Raw genomic sequence first — 13,791 nt, 5'->3', positions numbered from 1 at the left:
CTTTTTGATTTTTATAATGAAATGATTTTATAATATTGTATATTTTACTGTTGTTAGCCGCTCTGAGCCTGGCTTTGGCTGGGGAGGGCGGGATATAAATAAAATTTTATTATTATTAGAAGCACTTCCTGGATTCTCAAATGATCAGCCTCATGGGATGTTAATGAGTTCTAGTGTTATGAAAGAGTGGGGAGAATTTCCTTTATTCACTTCTATCATGTTGCCTCCGACACGCCTTTTCTTTAAACTAAAGAGTCCCAAATGCTTCCACCTTTCCTCACAGATGTGGGAATGTTCAGGGAGGCAGGAGAGAATATATTGTTTATTAATATCCTTCCTAACTTGCGTTAGCAAGTTCTGTAACTTAGCAGAGTTTTAAATCATTTTGCTTGCCCTTTTTTGAAACTTTTCCAACTCTGCAATATCCTTTCTGAGGTGAGGCAACCAGAACTTTACACGCAGTATTCCTAATGTGGTTGCACCACAGATTTGCATAATGGCATCATGATACCAGCAGCTGAAAGGAAGGACAAGATAATAAACAAGGTTATTGACAAAGGGAAACGTTTAACAAATTCGAAAGAGATAGGAAAAGCCTTTCTAAAATTCTACACAGCATTATATCGGCGTGAGAAGGAAGACCCAGAGAAAATGGAAATTTATTTGAATAATTGCAATATATCCAAAGTTGCTAAGGAAGACTTTAAATGCACCCATATCAATGTTGGAACTGAAGCTGGAAATTTAGCCTAATGAAAACAGGTCATGCACCCGATCCAGATGGAATTTCTGCAAATTATATATATAAAAAATCAAAATGCATTAATTGAACCACTTAAGGGCACTATGAATAGAATTTTGGTGACAGGAGAGGTGCCTGAATCATGGAAAAATGCATTTATCACCCTGATTCTGAAACAAGACTGTGATTTAATGAGGACTAAGAACTATAGACTGACTTCTTTACTTGTGACTATAAACGACAGGTATTTGCTGCAATTTTAGCTAATAGATTGAAACAGTGCAGTTGCTACTTTGAAACACATCGGGTTAAATGCATTCACTCGTTTAGGGCTACAATCCTATACAAACTTGCCATGGGATACACTCAGTGCTTTTTTTCTTTAAAAAATGTTTAGGGGTACTCTCATTTTGACTCAAGAAAATCACCATTTGATAGTTCAAATCAGGAAAATTAAATACAGTAAATGGACAAAAGTACAAAGATTCCCAAAATGTTTAGGGGTATGCGTGCCCCTGTGCCCTCACCCAGAAAAAAAGCAATGGGTTGAAAAGAGTTTTAAGCAAATGTATTCACAGAGACCAAACAGGTTTCCTTCCAGGACGTCAATTGAAAAATAACACAAGGAATGTAATTAATTTGATTGAATATCTGGAAGTAAGAAATGAAAAATAAGCAGCATAAATTTTTTTAGATGCTGGGATAGCCTTTCATAATAAGGTCCTAGAGAGGATGGAGATTGGTGACTCTTTCCTAGTAGGAATTAAAGCAATTTATACTGAACTATCTGCAAATATATTAGTAAATAACAATCTCTCAGACAAATGCCCAATAAGTAAAAGGACTAGACAAGGCTGCCTATAATCCCCACTGTTGTTAATTTTGATGCTGGAAATATTATTACATAATAGAAGGGGAAATAGGGAAATTAAAGGAAAAATGTTTTGGGGGGTTTGGACCAAAGCTCACAATTTGAAAAAAAGAGCTACTGCTGAATAAGGAAAAATGATTGTCTAAAATATACACATTATTATTCGAATGGGAAACAAAAGATGAGTTGGTTAAAAGCATCAATGACCCACTGGGCAATAGACATAAGATACAATATAGAATTAAACCTCCGGGAGAAACTTTGGAAGAATGATTTGAAATTCACCTCATGCTACACACTGAAAGAGAATTACATGAAAATGATTCATAGATGGTATTTAGCCCCGAGGAGACTGGCTAAGATGAATAATGTGGAATCAAACTTGTGTTGGAAATGTAGAGAAGTAGAAGGAACCTTTTACATATGTGGTGGGCATGCAAAAAAGTTAAAGAATATTTGGAAATGATATATAATGAGATAAAAAAAAGTTTAAAATAACTCCCCCTCAAAAAACAAAAAAACAACCAGAGGCATTTCTGTTAGAAATTGTTCAGACAGAGGTTCTCAGTAGCCCGGGGGGGGGGGATTATGGTATGTATGCAGCAACAACAGCTCAAATTTTGTTCACCCAAAAATGGAAAGTGAGAGAGGTCTCTGGTAAGTAGGATTGGCAATTTAAGATATGCAGAGTTAGCAGATCTAAGAAACCAAATAAGAGAACAAAAAGAACATGCATTTAAAGAGGAGTGGAAAATCTTCGTTGAGTACACTGAAAATAATTGTGCACAGTTAAAAACGCTGGCAGTATTGAAGTAATTCAACAGTACAGCATATTCTGAAGTGATGTAAGAAAGGTAAATTGAATTAGATGAATTTATTAAAATATGTAGGAATACTGGATAAGTTAAATGAGCATTGGAAGGGGAGGGAGAGAAGTCAATGAATGTTTGGTATAATAAAAGATGTTTAATTTGGAATGTAAAACTTGAAAAATTAATAAAAATTATAGACATATTTAAAATGCATCTCTGGGTTATTTGTGGGGCCTGCCTGGTGTTTTTACATGAGTAGAATGTGTGCTTTTATTTAAAATGCAGCTCTGAGTTATTTGTGGGGTATAGGAATTTGTTCATTTCCCCCCCCCCAAAATATAGTCTGGTCCACCACATGGTCTGAGGGATGGTGGACTGGCCCATGGCTGAAAAATGTTGCTGACCCCTAACCTATTCATTCAGCTACAAGATTATTATTTTTTTTGCCCCAGTATGCCTCGCTTTACACTTGCCTACACTGAATTGCATTTGGTATTTTACCACCCATTCACTCAGTTTGGGGAGGTGTTTTTGGAGCCCTTCTGAATATCTATTTTTTCCCGCCACCCTGAAAAAATTAGTATCGTCAGCAAACTTGACCGGCTCACTGCTCACCCGTAACTCTAGATCTTTTTTATGAAACGCCACCAAACGTCTTTATCATTTCAGACTGGTCTGGGGTCAGTGTCCAAGCCTCTAATCTGGCTACAGACAAACAACCTTCCTGCCATTGTCTCTGCTTGTGTAAGCCCCAAAGTTAAACAAACCCAAGACCAGCAGACAACATTTATCACCTACTTTATAAAAACAGTCCTGGTTGGCATCAGTGGCTCCCCCCCACTCACAACCACCCCTCACTCCCCCCTCAGCCAGGACTCCTCAAGAGGCAGGTTTATAGGGATGTGACAGAAACCAACCTGGGAGCTAGAAGGGTATTTTTCAGACATCAAACGTCCCATTAAGGTGAGCTGCCCCAAAGCTGCCTCCACTTTAATGGAGGAGATTAGGCCCTGTTCCCTCACCTCCTTCCAAGTGCCTAAATAAATGTTTAATCCCCATTTATGTCCTCTCTGATGGTCTACCTAAAAACCGACACAACGGCTGTCTACAGTTGCAGACATGCGTGCTTCAGTTAGATGCTGCTGGGTTCGCCCTCATAATTGGCCATCTCCCTCACCTCCTTTCCTGTACCCCCAATTACAGATCCCGCATAACACAATTTGCAAAGAGGCCAAACGTTTTTATGGCCTGTGCGCAGAGCCAGCAGCAATTGAATTTACTCTCGTAATGCAGATTGGCATTAGGGAAGTCACTTAGGCTGTGGACACGCTGCTGGTTTAAAACACAGGTCGTTCTTTTTTCCTCAATTCGGATCGAAGCTGGTTTGGAGGGAAGGGCAGCATTTCAGAAGAAGTGGTGGTATAGATACACAGGCTGCATCAAACACATCAAAGAAGCAATTCACTTAAATGCATCATAAGCTTTGCATGAGAAATCGGGTTGGGGAAAATGGAACTCCACAGCGCCATCTGGTGTCCCAGTGTTATAATGCACATACAACGCCTATAAAGCGCTTTTTCTTTGCAATGTAGCTGAGTCCGCAGTGTGGCTAATATCATGTCCCGATTCAGCGATGGTGGGAGCAAAGCCTTCAGATTTGGTCTCCAGTCTCACTCCACTTGCTGCATTTTATAGAATCATAGAATCTCCTTCCTTGGAGGTTTTTAAGCAGAGGTTAGATGGCCATCTGTCATGGATGCTTTAGCCGAGATCCCTGCATTGCAAGGGGGCTGGTCTAGATGACCCTCGGGGTCTCTTCCAACTCTGCAATTCTGTGATTCTACTTTTCTAGATCCTATTCACATATTTGCATCTATACATATAAATTAGTAGACGTGAAACGATATGTAAACCTCCTTTGTCTTGCATTTCTTCTTTTTGTAAATGTTCCCGTTTGGTTTTCTTGCGTCACAAGAAAAGACAATTCATATAGAGAAGGGTGAGGTACAGTGTTACCTCCACATTTCCTTCACAACAACCCTGTGTGGTAGGATCAGACTGAAAGAGAGTGAGTGGCCCAAGGTCACCCAGGGAGTTTCACGATCCTTTGCAAGTAAATTGACATCACCAACTGAGTTTGCTCCCATATCAATCGATTTAGAACCACAGTACAGTGGTACCTAGGGTTAAGAACTTAATTCGTTCTGGAGGTATGTTCTTAACCTGAAACTGTTCTTAACCTGAGGTACCACTTTAGCTAATGGGACCTCCCAGTGCCACTGCCGCCGCTGCACAATTTCTGTTCTCATCCTGAAGCAAAGTTCTTAAACCAGAGGTACTATTTCTGGGTTAGTGGGGTCTGTAACCTGAAGCGTCTATAACCTGAAGCGTCTGTAACCCGAGGTACCACTGTGTAGTATGTTGTTTACTCTTTTGGGATCTGCCCTAGTAACCGAAGAGTTTGTGGGATTAGATTTATTCCTTTCTTTTTGGGAGGGAGCATTTGGCCCTTTGATGATCACACTCCCAGTCACTGAAAAGAGCTCCTCCACCCCTTTCCCTTCTTATCTTGCTAATCCACACCCACATTTGCATACAGGGTTTATTTCCTCGTTTGCTCTGGCAGAGAATCAAAAGCATTGCTAAATAAAATATTTGGTTGTGTATCTACAGTGCATAAATAGCTTAATCAAATGCCATTGCTTGCCTGGCTTACGCTGGCGCTGTACCAAGAGGAGCTAGTCAGAACAAGATTTCAAAAAGAAGGGAGCAGCGAGTTGGGGAAGCAGGGATGGGCTGTGCTCACCACTGGCTAGGGCTGCTCCCTAATTCTTTGTCTTAGCACTGAACACATGAAAAGCCTCGTATTAAAGTCTCACCACTGGTACATCTAGCTTTGTACTGTCTGTGTTGACTGGCAGAGGCTCTCCAGGACTGAACCAGGGACCTTCAACACACACACACACACACACACACACACACACACACACACACACACTTTTATGGGCACTTTATCCCAGTGTATGCATTTTTCTAAACGTTGCTTGGCGTGAGAACTGCATGGCCAAATTCTGAAAGTGTGAATTTTGAACGATGCTTGTGTTTCGCAAGAGGAAAATTAGGTAAGTCTGCCTTGAAACGAGAAGTGAATCGGATTTCTTCCCCATCCTTAGATTCCACATTAAAGGCTGTGAAGCCTCAACTGAATTTTTAGCTCTCTTAAAAATAAGGACCTGCTTCTTACTAGCCTCAGACCACGTGGAGACCCACAACTTAACCTGGGACTGTAGGGAGGACTCCCCATTGACCCAACTGCCCTGTGGTTTTGAATGCTGAGGGCTGGCATCAGCACCTGGCATCCCTGAACAGCTGCCAGGGCCCCCAGGTAGGTACCCTGGGAGGGCCAACCATTGAGGCCTGCTGTGGGCCCTCCTTTAATTTTACTTCTTCATGGACCTGTCTGGCACACTGGGCAGCACCACATGACTGGATCTAGCCACCATTTTAATTTCCCACAATGCTCCCCTACAGCACCACCCTGGGGCATTGTGGGAAATTTAAATGGCCACTCCCCAGCCACCCAGCTTAATAAGTCGGCATGCCTGCCAGAGAGCAGTTTTTGCATGCCCACCTCACCCCTGAAGCCCCATGAGCAACATGCTTGAAGAACTACCTCTTAGATTCCAAATTCTATTTCACAACAATTAAAAACACTGCATAGTCCGATGTAACATATTTTTCTCTGCCACCTGCAAACTCCTTTCGGTGTTTTGGCAGCTGTAGCCTCCCCTAAAACCCAGCATTGCCGTTGGGCATTTTAAGGCATTCTCCAGAGCCTTGGCACAAACAACAACAGGCAAGGATGGGTGGTTTCTCCTGGCGCCATGGCAACCCGGGTCACGCTGACACAGCCAAACCATCTGACGCCTTTGCTTTAGTCAAGCGCACAGCAGATATGTCAACCACACTTGGGAATGGCAGCAGTGATGAGGGGAATCAAGCCCCACCCGCTTCCCAGACAACATGGCCCCCTGCAATGTCTGCAAATTCAACACACTGGGAACACAAAATGATTTGTGACAAAATCACCCTGTATGGAAACAGAGTGGGCCGTTCTCGCCTGACAACAATTGTCACCGATTTCAGTGGCATTTAGAAGCAACGCAATTAGGTTAAGATATGATAGGATAATCTTTATTGTCATTGTCCCATACAGAACAACGAAATTGAAAAAATATACATCTGACATTCAAAAACCCACAAGCCTGCTATCTCAGCTATCCCAGCCTGGTTAACCCCCTAAAAACTCTGATACCCCATAATTGAATACAATATGCTCCCACAGAGACTACCTTACACTGCATTTAAAACCAAAATCGCATTTGGATAGAAACTGTTTCTCAGGCAGCTAGTCCTAGTCTTTATAACCCCGTACCTTCCTCCAGAAGGCAGAAGCTGAAAGAGATCATATCCTGCACTATCTCTGCAGCTTTCTTATGACACCTGGAAGCGTAGATTTGATCCAAGGTGGGAAGAGTGCACCCAATTATTCTCTCCACAGTCTCTACAACCCTGGACAGCATTGTTTTTCCCCTGACCGTGCAGCTCCCAAACCACACACACAGACCATAAGTTAATACACTCTCCACAGTACATTGGTAAAATGCCATCAACAGTTCCTTTGAGAGATTATTTTTCTGGAGGATTCTCAGAAATATAACCTCTGCTGTGCTCTCTTCATCAGATCTTTGCTGTTTTCTCCCCAGGTTAGGTCATCTCTCAACTCCATTCCCAGAAATCAAAACACCGAGACCTGTTCCAAACACTTCCCCTCAATAATAAGTGGCTGAATATTCAATTTACATTTCCTAAAGTCCACAACACTCTTTTTTGTTTTCTTTAAGTTAAGAATAGTAGAGATGAAAAGAAACTGGCTAACAGGTGCATTAAGAAAGGCCAGCATCTAGAGAAAGAAGCAAATGAAGGCTAAGTGGAGCAAGGTGAGGTAATAGCATATGATGAGCCGGCAGTGCTGGATCAAACCAAAGACCTATCTACGCTCACATCCTGTAGCTAACCAAATATCTCCATGAAGACCATGAGCATAACATGACCCCTCTTCCACTTGTGTTCCCCGGCAATAGCATCCAGAGCCATGCTGCTTCTGATACTGAGTGTAAGAAAGCAGTCCTTCACATAGCGCTTAATTGAACTGTGGAACTCACTCCCACATGAGGCAGTGATGGCTAGCAACTTAAGATGGCTTGAAAAGAGAATGAGACAGTCGGTGGAAGAAGATTGGAAGAAATTTAAAGACTATTTACAGAAATATTGTAAAATTAATGAATGTTAGAATGATGTTAGAATGAAATTAAGTGGTTCTAGCAGCAATGTCATAAAGGTGTATGAAAAAATGGCCGGTTAATAGGTGAGAATCTAAAGCTATAAAATATTAAGTTAAAGGACTAAGACAAAAACAAAGAGGGAAAGGAATTGCTCAATTAACCAATTGAACTGGAATACAAAAAAGGGAGGTGAGAGGAGGTCAGGGAAGCAAGGAAATGAAATGTAAGATACGGAAGGATTAATTTGTTTTTAAGTGTTTTTTCTAAAAAAAAATTCTATATTTTGTATTTTGTATGTTTTTTTCCTTCTATATTTTCCCTTGTCTCTTTTATTTTTAACTATGTAATTTTTTGTTTCTGAAATTTTAATAAATATCATTCAAAAAAAGAAAATGAAAAGAGAATGAGACAAATCCTGGAGAAGGCTACAGTGGCTACTAGCTATGATGACTGATGCTCTAACTATAGTTCCTGGGATTATTTAGCAGAAGCCACAAATGTTTAAATATTGCTTTAAATGTATTGTGCAGGTGGAGTCCAGGTGTTACTCCACACACCCTTTTCATAACTAGATTCCAGGTTCCCCCGGAGGCGAGGGAACGACTCCTTAATTAATTTGAGGGTGTAACGTCAATGTGACCACAAGATTCATTACACCTGCAAACACCTGTTTGCCAAAACTCCTTCCTCAACCATATGGCATGAGCAAACGATCAGTGAGCGTGCACAGGGTCTAACTATTCGTCTCTCATATATATATATATATATATATATATATATATATATATATAGTTACAGATAGGTAGCCGTGTTGGTCTGCCATAGTCAAAATAAAAAAATTCTTTCCAGTAGCACCTTAAAGACCAACTAAGTTAGTTCTTGGTATAGCCATTATACATGACTAAGCCATTTTTCACCTTCTCACCCCTTGCCTTTTCCTGTAAGACCTATTGCAGTCGTTAAGAGTCGTCAACAGGCTCATCTCAGCCATCTGCCAATCACCCATTCCCACCACCCTTCTGAGTAATACCCCTCCCCACCTTCTCACTATATAGAAGGATCTGGCAACTTCTGTTTCAGTGTATCTGAAGAAGTGTGCATGCACACGAAAGGTCATACCAAGAACTAACTTAGTTGGTCTTTAAGGTGCTACTGGAAGGAATATATATATATATATATATATATATATATATATATATATATAACGTTCATAAATTTACAAGGCAAACACATACATAAGTATATAAACCACGTGTCTGAAATAGTACAGGAGAGCAATCCTGAAACCATTTTGATTCTCTCAAACTGACCTCAGATATTTCTCTGCAAAGAGGAAGGGAATAGGAAAGCCTCTCCATTGTCTTTTTCTTACCTGTGTTAAGGGCCTATGTGTGTATGAATAGGGTGAGCCTGTGACCTGGATTCAGGAATTCAAGTATTTACCATCAACAAAAGAATGGCCGGGCTGTCCGGGTAATGCAATCAGTGACCATTATCAGGCATCCTGGAAGATAGGATTTCTGCTGTAGACTGCTTCTTTCTGTGATGTATGTATGATGTTTTGGGGGTGGTCTCTGGCTACAGGGTGGGCAATTTCAAAAGTCTATACAGTGGTACGTCTAGTTGTGGACTTAATCCGTTTTGGGGTGCTGTTTGTACCCTGAAAAGTCTGCAAATAGAGCGCCTCTTCCGTGCATGTGCGTGGCACGATTGAGTGCTTCTGCACATGCGCGAAGCGCACAGATCGCTTTTGCACATGCGTGAAGCACACAAATCGCTTCTGCGCATGCATGCATGGCAAACCCAGAAGTAAACACTTCCGGGTTTGCCGCGTTCGTAAGCTGATAGTCCGTAACAAGAGCGGAATGCTACTAGAGGTACCACTGTATAAGGGCTTGTGCACCATTGCTCTGGGTCCCTCCTGCCTCCTGTGTGTTGTGAGTGAGGACCCTGTTGCAACAGTTAATAAAGATCAGGCTTCCTAGCTGCCTTGCTTCTCAATATTCTCTGGTTGGCCTCTGTTATTTCATCCTTTTGACAGGGGACCCACTTATACGGACTCTATACGGACTCTTGGATACCCCATAAGGGAAAAGGAGCAGTACTTTTCTTATAACAGTAGACTACAAGTCCCATCAGGCCTGGACATTTGCCATGCTTGCTGAGGCTGATGGGAGTTGGAAGTTTGACCTCAATCGTTTCTTTTTTCCTTTCCTTTTTCTCGGCTGAGTCAGCCCAGCAGTCTCTGTGGCCCAGCAAACTCATCCTAGCTTGTGGCCAGAGCAGCTGCAAAGTGTGCCAAGTGCTGTCCGTGGACTGTGAGTGCTGATCTATGGGGAGTGGGAGGACACAAGACCAGTTTTGGCAGCCCTCCTCGTGTACTGACCCTGTGGCTGGCAGGAGGAGGCAGAAAAGGCCAGTTACAACACTTCTGGGTAAAGGGCCTCTCCCTACTAAAGAGAATGCCCACCCCCTCTCAAAGGTACTTTTGCATGTACCCAGGAATACGATCTTTTCAAGGCAACACACAAGAACATTAAAAGCAACCACAGGAAGTACTCCACGCCACCAGCGTTTTTAACTTCCCTTGATGGAGGGTTTTATTTCTGTGCCTATAGAAATGATTCTGAATAAGTCTTGTGATGCACTGGGAGCCTACGCTGGCCCACCCAGGTTGCTGCTGGGTGGAAGCAATCCAAGCAATCAGATGCAGCCCCCGCGATTCTTCCTTTCATTGCTGCTCCGTAGAAGCAGGGGAACTGCGTGCTTTGCCAAGAGATAAAACTTCGGTGCTCAGTCAGGGCTGCAGGCACTGCTGAAAACTTTTTCACCTGCCAAGTACAGTGGTACCTCGGGTTAAGTACTTAATTCGTTCCGGAGGTCCGTACTTAACCTGGAACTGTTCCTAACCTGAAGCACCACTTTAGCTAATGGGGCCTCCTGCTGCTGCTGCCGCGCCGCCAGAGCCCGATTTCTGTTCTCATCCTGAAGCAAAGTTCTTAACCTGAAGCACTATTTCTGTGTTAGCGGAGTCTGTAACCTGAAGCGTATGTAACCTGAGATACCACTGTACTGTAATTCTATTTTTTCTCTCTTTATGCTAATCATTTTCAAAGCATGCAAAAAAGGTACACTATGTATACACAAATGAAGTCAAACAGACAAAAAGCAGGCGACTTCAGGCATCATATAAATAAAATGAATACTTTCAACACAAATGCCATTATGGACAGGTATTATACCTAAGTGGCTCCCTTACATCTTATTCTCATGACCCCCCCTGTAGAGTAGCTTAAGCTAAGAGGCAATGCCTGGCCTTAGGTTACCCAACAAATGTCATGGCTTAGGGGAGATTTGAACCTGGGTCTCCTCAGCCATGCTCATGGCTACAGCACACCGCCCTGTCAACAAAAGAGTAAATACAGCCGGAATGATATGTTAGAAAGTTCAGAGTGCTAAGCTGTTCTGGCTTCTGTGCAAGCCCCAAGAGATGTAATATATTATGACTGCTTTCTGAGAAGAGGAATTACCAGAGAGGCGAGCTTTCTTTACTAAGTAATGGGCATGAATTAACTGCCTCTAAAAAAATTAAGGCAATCTTCTCTCCCATTCTAAACATAGATAGATACATAGATAGATAGAGTGATGAGCAAGCTCTCCAGCAACGCATTTCTGAGACCAAGGCGCATATGCTTGGAGGATGCATGGAGGAATAGCTTAACAAATGAAGAAACAGAAGTGGAATGATTTGCAAGCTCAGATAAACATGGGGGCCGGGGCAAGAGTATCAGATGTGTTTGGGCTGCCTTATCAGAAACCATTAATCACAACGGCCTCTGTTCCTTAGGTAAAGCAAACTTATGAAACAGAGCAGGAAATCTGCCAGATCAACAAGCGGCAAGATAATGACTGGGTTGCAAGGCTACCGGACTCTGAGAACGGGGGAGGGAAACAGAAAAGGTGAAGGCTTATCTAGATGATCAGTTCAAAATGTGCTCCGTAATCCCGCAAGTTCCAATACAAAGGCTAACAGTGAAGTATCTAGCACACAGCAATAAAAGGAGGGATGGTTCCATGTGCTTGTTTTTAAAAGGGGCTAATTCTGAACATGATCTATGAAAGGGAATGCCCTTCAGTTATCGGACACCAGCTCCCATCAGCCTCAGCCAGCATGGGTTTCCAAGCTGACAAACACACTTCCCCCTCTACATTTTGTTCTCATAACAACTCAGCAAGGTAGGTTAGGCTGAGTGGGGATTTGAACCCTAGTCTCCCAGTTCCGGGGACGCGGGTGGCGCTGTGGGTTAAATCACAGAGCCTAGGACTTGCTGATCAGAAGGTGGGCGGTTCGAATCCCCATGACGGGGTGAGCTCCCATTGCTCAGTCCCAGTTCCTGCCAACCTAGCAGTTCGAAAGCACGTCAAAGTGCAAGTAGATAAATAGGTACCACTCCGGCGGGAAGGTAAACAGCGTTTCCGTGCACTGGTCTGGTTCGCCAGAAGTGGCTTAGTCATGCTGGCCACATGACCTGGAAGCTGTATGCTGGCTCCCTTGGCCAATAAAGCGAGATGAGCACCGCAACCCCAGAGTTGGCCACGACTGGACCTAATGGTCAGGGGTCCCTTTACCTTTACCTTACCTCCCAGTTCCTAGTCTAACACTCTGATCACTACACCACACTGTAGTCCAACCGTTTGTGGAGGCAACCATATTGGCTATTCCAATCTAGAATGCAGTTCAGCCTTCCCAAGAACGCCCTCTAGAATCCTCCCCTCTGCAACACACATACTCCCCAAAGTGTCCTGCATTTCAGCAGCTCTCTGCCCTTTGGCACATAAGGACTGCTATTCAGGAAAGTGTGAAACTTTGTCCCCCTGGGTGCAATGTGCTAACTCGCTGCAGAGTTCTTTGGATCCGAGCCAAACTACAGAAGCCTTTGCCTGGCAGCAACTCCCATCAAGGCGAAAAGACAAAAATTCCCGAACCAGGGACATGTGGGCCACTCTTGTTAAAAGAAACAAAAAACCCCACAAACACACTGATCAAACATCTGGTGAGGATGAGAGCTAAAATCCAGTTCTCCTCGGTGCAGTTTGTTTTATGGGGGCAACAGAAATATAGATGCACAGCCCACACTTTGCCTGAGGTCTTTAGCTCTTTTGCAAGTTCCTACTTTATAGGCTGAGCAATGGCAAAAATATCATGCCTTAGCAAAGGATTGCATATTGTTGCCCATCCACCATTTTGCAGCAACTATCCTGGAATTCAGTGACCAGTGTGGCATAACTACCACAATGCCTTTAGATACCCACTATCTTGGCATTTACCTCGATCCACCAATTGTAAATATATATCTGTATTTTAATAGGGTAGTGCGCTTTATTTGTAGCTGTACAGTGGATGCTCGGGCTGCGAACGTGATCTGTGTGGGAGGCACGTTCACAACCTGCAGTGTTCGCATCCCGCAGCGCCACGTCTGCGTGGGTTGCAATTTGGTGCTTCTGTGCATGTGCGAGTGCCAAAACCCGGAAGTAACCCGTTCTGGTACACATGTAGATGCAGACAGAGACACGTCCAAAACAGCATCATCTGTGCACCATAAAATGTAATTAGCCCTATAACTTTTAAGAACACCTTTGTGATTGGTAGTCATTTTAGTTACAACTTTGGTTGATAGCTGTCATTCTTTTCTTTTATTTCCCCCCACCAACCCTTATATATACTGAATTTATTAATTCCTTTGGACTTTTTTAAAAGGCTGGTTGATAGCTTTTAAAAGCTATTTGTATGGGCTATATTACATTTATATGCCACTTTTTCTTCCAAAGATCTCAAGATGATGTACATGGTTCTCTCCTACCTCCCCTGTTATCATCGCAAGCCTGCGTGGCAGGTTAGGCGAAGGGACTGTGACTGATCCAAGGTCACCACTGAGCTTCCCACCCCAGGTCCTAGCCCAACCGTCAAATCCTACAAATATGATAGCCAACGTGACACCAGGTGCACAGAGAAAGGAGGCT

The sequence above is a fragment of the Podarcis liolepis genome, assembly GCF_965112155.1.
Source record: "Podarcis liolepis genome assembly, chromosome: 10".
NCBI classification, from domain to species: Eukaryota; Metazoa; Chordata; class Lepidosauria; order Squamata; family Lacertidae; genus Podarcis; species Podarcis liolepis.
This window is presented reverse-complemented; position numbering follows the sequence as displayed.